This window comes from Dipodomys ordii, unplaced genomic scaffold, assembly GCF_000151885.1.
Source record: "Dipodomys ordii isolate 6190 unplaced genomic scaffold, Dord_2.0 Scaffold20, whole genome shotgun sequence".
Lineage (NCBI taxonomy): Eukaryota > Metazoa > Chordata > Mammalia > Rodentia > Heteromyidae > Dipodomys > Dipodomys ordii.
In genome coordinates this window covers 16,648,729-16,655,257 of record NW_012267236.1, presented here as the reverse complement: position 1 = coordinate 16,655,257, position 6,529 = coordinate 16,648,729, and the positions used below count along the sequence as shown (strand labels likewise).

General features: G+C 48.5%; 1 protein-coding gene across 5 annotated transcripts in view; it reads right to left on the bottom strand.

Moving 5' to 3' along the window:
- The window catches only part of Fam49a (family with sequence similarity 49, member A), a 90,757-nt gene extending 84,228 nt beyond the window's left edge, over nucleotides 1-6,529 (bottom strand). For 3 of the 5 annotated variants that reach the window (XM_013013768.1, XM_013013765.1, XM_013013766.1), the window contains exon 1: nucleotides 6,496-6,529. The gene's annotated coding sequence lies outside the window, so the exon portion shown is untranslated. The remainder of the gene's footprint in view (nucleotides 1-6,495) is intronic. The other 2 variants (XM_013013771.1, XM_013013770.1) reach the window with 2 other exon arrangements.

Sequence of the window (6,529 nt, the reverse complement as noted above, 5' to 3'; positions counted from 1 at the left end):
TCTCTCTCTCTCTCTCTCTCTCACACACACACACACACACACACACAAGACACCTTGCCAAAGGCGAAGTAGAGTGTGGATATATATTCCATGATCTTCTCTAACTCTATATTTATGCTTTTCCATAGCACGCTGCCTCTCTATGTGGGATGAATAACATTTAGGCTAATACAGGCTCCTAGAAAAAACAGTATTTGTTCGCCAATGGGCTTTGGAGAACTTGAAGGGAGCTAGGGTAGGTATGTTGTTCATTACTTCTGGGGTAGCTGAATTGTTCATTATATCTCAAGATCAGAAAGTGTCAAGATCAGAAAACATATCTATTTCTGTTAAAACTTGAAAATCATCAAGCAAAACAACATTCTTAAAATAGAACATTAAGCTAAAACTGAAGCACACATGGTGGTCTGAAAGGCATCTGTGAAGCCAGCTCCTTTCCCCATTCACACCTCTGAAAGTTCTGAAACTTGGCTGTCGCTTGGGGCCTGTGTTCCACTCCTGCATTTCTTTCCTTTACTTTTTCTCTTGTCAATAGCCTTGACTTCCAATTATTATTGGAATGCTTAATCAGAAGTTAGTTCCCTATCTGGAAGAGAGAACAAGATTTCTCTTCTCTTTGGGAGCATTCTGTGCAAACATACATGGTGCAATCCAGCTCCAGCTTTGTCAACAAGCTTGTTTGACAAACCGGGTTTCTCTTGACCTGTGCTCCTATAAATGAGTCCAAGAACTTATTAGAAGCATCCAGCTTGACAGGGAAAAGCCCTTTTAAGTAATCACATCCAACTTTTCCTCTTTGTCATCATTAAACTAAAAGCCTTACCTGGGATGTAAGGTATGGAGCTGAGCGCCAAGCCCAGGAGCTCAGCCTTTCTGGACATGTGCTTTTCTGTTTCATGATCTCTCCCTGTGCACCATGCCAGGAGGAATTCTGGTGGCCCACAAACAATGCCCATGTTGGGGAGAATGAGCTCTGTTATAGTAATAGTTGAAACAATGGCATCTTTCTCATTCTCCAGCTTCCTGTGCTTTGTCTGTATCACTGGGACATGTGCATCCTCCTCTTCTTCCCTGGGAGAGTGAGGGCTGCGTGAAGGCAGGTACAAGGCCACACTGCCCACACCCTTATACACTCACACCCTTAAGGCAGCAGGGGTCAAGGACCTATGTTGTACATATGTGATATGAATGAATGATTTCACTTTTATGCTCCATCACTCATAAAACTGCAATTAAATTCTTTGGGGCACTCTATGTCTGTTTCATTTTTAAAAATCGAATTATCTATGCCACACAGAATTGTTTTATTAGAAAGTGAAGTGATTAAATAAGCAGATAGTCGTCTCAGGCCCTGAGATAATTGCAAGTAACAGAGCATCTGTCCACAGTTTTTAGCTGGACCTGGTAAATAGATGGTTAGAAAATGTGGAGCCAGCTCTCACTACGTGGATTGACTGGACCAATGAGATCCTTAAACCAAGCATATTGATCTTCTGTATTACCCAGGGAAGGCAAGGGGGGAAATTATATAATTGTTTTTCAATACTTCTTTTTTCCTAAATGGCAGATACAGTGACAGAGTGCATCTATGTCACTGAGGAGCCATCCATTCATGTGTCTAACTTACTGGGTTTCTTGTCCTTATAGCCCAGGAAAGCATCTGTTGTGCTTTCCATTCGTAAGTTCAATTATAAAACCTTGACCTGTCCAAAAGCTCAGGGTGATTCAATGACAAACCAGTAATTCATTCCTGTGCTAAGGAACTACTTCTAGTGTCATCAAGTGTTTTCTCTTTTCTCAGACATGTCAAACTCCTCTCCCACTCATGCCTTACGAAAATAAATCCTCAGCCAGCTGCCAAAAGCCTTGTTAATGCGGTGCTGAGAGCAAAACCCTAATAAAGTCTCTAAATATTTACTATGCGTCTGAGTTACAGCACTGACCAGTTCCACCCCTATTAAAATCCGCTTTCATTCTCCAAACACAATTATTTTAGGTCACTGACATACCAGCCAAGGAAATGACAAGACTGGTGCATTACAGTAAAAAGAGCAAGCAGGACCTAGTTCTGTATTCAGGTCCTGCCATTTATCAGCTGCCAGATACTTTGCAAGTAAATATACCTTTTGTTTATTTTTTTCTGTTTTCTTAGCTGTAAACTGGGGACAGTAATGCTAACAGTATTGATTAAGGAAAATGTATATGCCTACCTACTTATACCAGCTGAAAACAAATAAATAAGTAATGCTGACATCAGTGGCTCATGTCTCTATCCCTAGCTACTCAGGAGGCTGAGGTCTGAGTGGCCTGGTTTGGAGTCAGTCTGGGCAGGGAAATCAATGAGACTCTTATCTCCAATGAGTCAGACAAAAAAGACAAAAGCGGAGCTATGGCTCAAGTGGTAGATTGCCAGCCTTGAATGAAAAAGCTAAAGGATAGCTCCCAGGCTCTGAATTCAAACCCTAATGCTGGCAAAACAAAGTAAATAATAAAATAAATAAATATATAATAAAATAGGAAGGAGCTAAATATACACCGAAAGGGGAGGGGAAGCATGAAGCATTCGTTTTAAAGTTGTCATAAACACAACATGGTCCTGAAATTCTGAGTTGTGCTGCCATTTCAAGTGGGTTCCTCTCTGAGCTAACAAGAATGGTAGGCCTTGGAGCACTGTCATGGAAGTGTTGTACACAGCTTATCTGGAGAGAGATAACAGGATGATTAACATACAGTGCCAGGATCCTGAGCATGAGCAATTACCGTTCTCAGAAAATGAATGGATCTCCAAAGACCGAAATCAACCTAAGGAGTTGTCTACCACAATAGTTCTAAGAGGACTCAGAGGCCCAGTAACTGAAAAGTCTTTTTTTTCCCCTAATCAATATAACTAAATAACAGTAAGTCTACTGTGAAATAGGCATCATGCCAAACTCTATAAATACAGAAGATCATTTAATTCTTAGAAGGAAGTATAATTACTGCAATTTTACAGATAGAAGAATTGCAACTAGAAAGAGGTTAGCTATGACTTTAGGATCCCACAGCGAGGACACAGCAGTAGTAGAGTTTGAACTCACATTGGAATCGAAAGCCCTCTTTCTTCACAGTTACCAAGATGCCTTTCCAGAGCAATTCATGCAGCTGCAGAGGAAGGGTTTCAAGCCAGATGAAGTGGGAACCCAGAGAGGCTAAGATGAGTGGAAGAGTCAACATTCACAAAAGGGGGCAGGCAGGACCAGCACCCTGCCATGGCCCACTCTCTTGTTCTGCTTACCAGAACTGAGTGAGGGATTCTCTATCAACAGCCCATTGCTTTGACAATTTCCAAATGGGTAGCAATAGGACAGCTGTACTTCAGCCCTGATGCACAACCTAAGGAGTGGCTTGGCCTGGTAGCCATCTCTGCATCTCACATCACCCTTCTCCAGACCATAGCAGTCCTCTGGATCTCATTCCAGGTGTGTCTCCCCATCCCCATCCCAGTACATTTGGCGGGGAGGTGGGGGAAGGAGAGACAGAACTAGTGTTCATGTTTTAACCCTCAGTTTCCCACAAAGTAGGATCTCCATAAACGCAAGGTTCACAAGTGAAGATGTGGTCTTCTCATAAAGGCTGCATGACAGCACTTAGGTAATGTCTTGAATCCTGAGAGGTTAGGGACTAATTATCCTGAAATAGTTCTCAATCATTCAGGGGTTTCTTTAACTATGACATCTCCCAACTGGATGAGGACATTAAGGGTCTTTCAGACTTTCAACCATTCAATACACTCTTTGTAGGCTATTCCATTCCGTGTGTGTGTGTGTGTGTGTGTGTGTGTGTGTGTGTGTGTGTAAGAGTGAGAGAGACAGAGAGAGAGAGAAAGAGAGAGACAGAGAGAGAGAGAGCTGGAATTCAGGGCCTTGGCTTTCTCAGCTTTTCACACTCAAGGCTAGTGCTTGAGTTATTTGAGCCACATCACCACTTCTAGCTTTTTGCCAGTTAGTTGGAGATAAGAATCTCTGTGATTTGTCTGTTTGGGCTGACTTCAAACGGGGACTCTGATCTCAGCCTCCTGAGTAGCTAGGATTACATGTGTGAGCCATCTTAATAAAAGCAAATGAAGCCAGTGGGACAGAAGTTGTCAAGTCCATTTTAAAGGTGGGAAATGTAGGTTCACAGGAGTGAACAAGGTTGTCATCTGACCCCTTTGTGATTTCATGCTGTCTAAATACATTCCAGTTTGGGATTAACAAGACTACAGCACAGCAATGCAAAGGGGGTGGCAGGGAGAATGCAATGGAAACAAAAAGAAAAATCACCAGGAAAGGAGGGAGCAACTGCACTGGAGGTTGTCATTGACACTGGATAGTGGGTGACCCTATGGCCCTTGAGCCGGCTCTGAACTCCTCGCCCAGGGCTCTGTGTCCCTGACTCATCCGGTTGCATGAAGGCCCTGGGAGCACAAGCAAACCGAATTCTTCAGTACAGGGTAAAAACAGGAAGTCACCAGTGGCTTTGCTCGGCTCTCAACTTGAGTCCCCCAACACTTGGGGTCAAGGGGGTCCAAAAGACACCACAGGCAGCTCCCTGGCAGCTAGCCCTCACAGGGGTGCAGCAGCTCCCCAGAGGAGTGGAGGAACTAGACACAACTTTCCAAGGAGCTTCCTGAGGAGCAGGACAAGGGAGCCCAGCAGAGTGGAAGCCAGGGACTCTATAACTGTCTTCTGATTCAACAGAATCTCTGGGCTCACTGTGAGCTAACAGCTGTGTGACCTCAGGGATACAAGCTTACTTGATACAGCTTAGCTCTTTCATCTGAAAAGAGGAGGCCACCCTCCCCTACAGCACTTTCCTAAAGGTGAAGAAGGTACATCAGGGAGCTACTGCAAGCTTTCGGAGTCTATTATTAGTGCCCAGACAGTGTGCTACCTACTGTACTCCCCAGCCTGGGGTGCTGCTACCTCCCTCCCCAGAGCTGAGAGCAGGAGGCAGTGTGGGTAGGTTGGACCCCACCTCACTCCCTTTCTCTGCCCTCTCTGGAGCCATGGATCCGCTGAAGGTGAAGTTCTACCAGCCCCTAGCTGGGCCTAGCGCCCATATTTATGACTGTTTATTTCAGAGCAAGTAGAAAGGAGAAATTAGAGCCATAAAAGACAGGACAACAGACCAATAAAATCCAGCTCCCAGAAGAGTCAGAGGGAGGAAGAGGCAAAAACTGTCACCATAGCAACACAAGACAGTCAGAAACACGTAGGAAAAAAACAGCCTCCTCTCTTCACGGGGAAGAAGCCCTGGAGCCTCACTCAGCGCTATGTGAAAGCCAACAGACCCATCAATCCTAAGACCCCCTGGCCCCCAAGTCCAGACCTGGTCGGGAACCGCTCTCCTCTTGGCGGCATCATAGATTCTAGCCCTGCCTGTCTTGAGTTCCCAGCGGTAGGAACTCAAGGCTGTGAGAAGGGTCTGGGCACATCCAGAGGAGGTAGTGAAAGTTTCTTATGGAGAAACGAAGGAGGTCTTTGGGGCTTCAGGAGGCACCAAGGCTCTGAACTCCAGCCCGCTGGCCCTGCCCTGTGTTCCCTAGAAAACAAGGCCAGGGGACACGAAGGCCAGGCCCAGAGTTCAAAAAGGTGGCCCCCCTCATCCTGGCTTCTCTCAGGAGTAGCTGTGGGATTCTGGCGTCTCAGGGCTGGTGAGCAAAATGGCTTTGGAAGGCCTTCCATGCCGAAGCTCCTGGCCCTGGTCTCTGGGGACACCGGCCAGCATGCCAGAGCAGCTTGGAGAGGGAACAGGACCTGCGGGGCACACTCCCGGCAGAGGTGTTCTCGGCCCTTTCAAGGGAGAGACAAAACAGGTGTCTCCATCCAAAAAGCAGGGCTGGCCTGAGACCAGCGTCTGGGGAAGTGGGTCAAATTGTTCCCGAAGCTCGGGAAGCAAACGTCTCTGGCCAGACTCGGGCTGTGAGCTCCAGGAGGGAGGCCGGGGGTGGGGGTGCGGGGGGTCCCAGGCACAGCAGCCCGAGCTGCTCAGAACCTCTGCGGCAGGTGGCGGGAGAGGGTCCAGGTGCGCAGGGGGCCGGGGAGGAGGCTCGCCCGCGCCTCTGGACGGTGGGCGGGGTGGGGGTGGGGGGTCGCGGGCCTGATGATGGGGGGAGAGGGCTGGAGTCCCCGGGAAGAACGGCCCTGGGGCTGGAGATACCTGGGGGATGGGATGGGAGTGGCTGAGGGGCCATGGGTTGGTCTGGGAAAAAGAGTACCATTCGGGGACCGGCCCCTGGCGGCCCCTGGCCCGGATCGCGGGCGAAGGGCTCCCCAAGATCGGGCCCCGCGCCCCACTCCCTCCTCTCCCCCAAGGCTGCCCGAGGTGTCCGGGCAAGGATGGCCAGCGTCGGCTGCGCCCGCTCCACTTCGCCCGGCACACGGAGGGCCCCCGCATCTCCTGGAGCTCCAGGGTCCACAGAACGCCGCCCGCGCTTCCCGCCGCGCCCCGGGGCCGCATCCCCACTGCGCTCACCCGAGAGAGTCGCCGCCGCCCTGCTCGGCCGCCT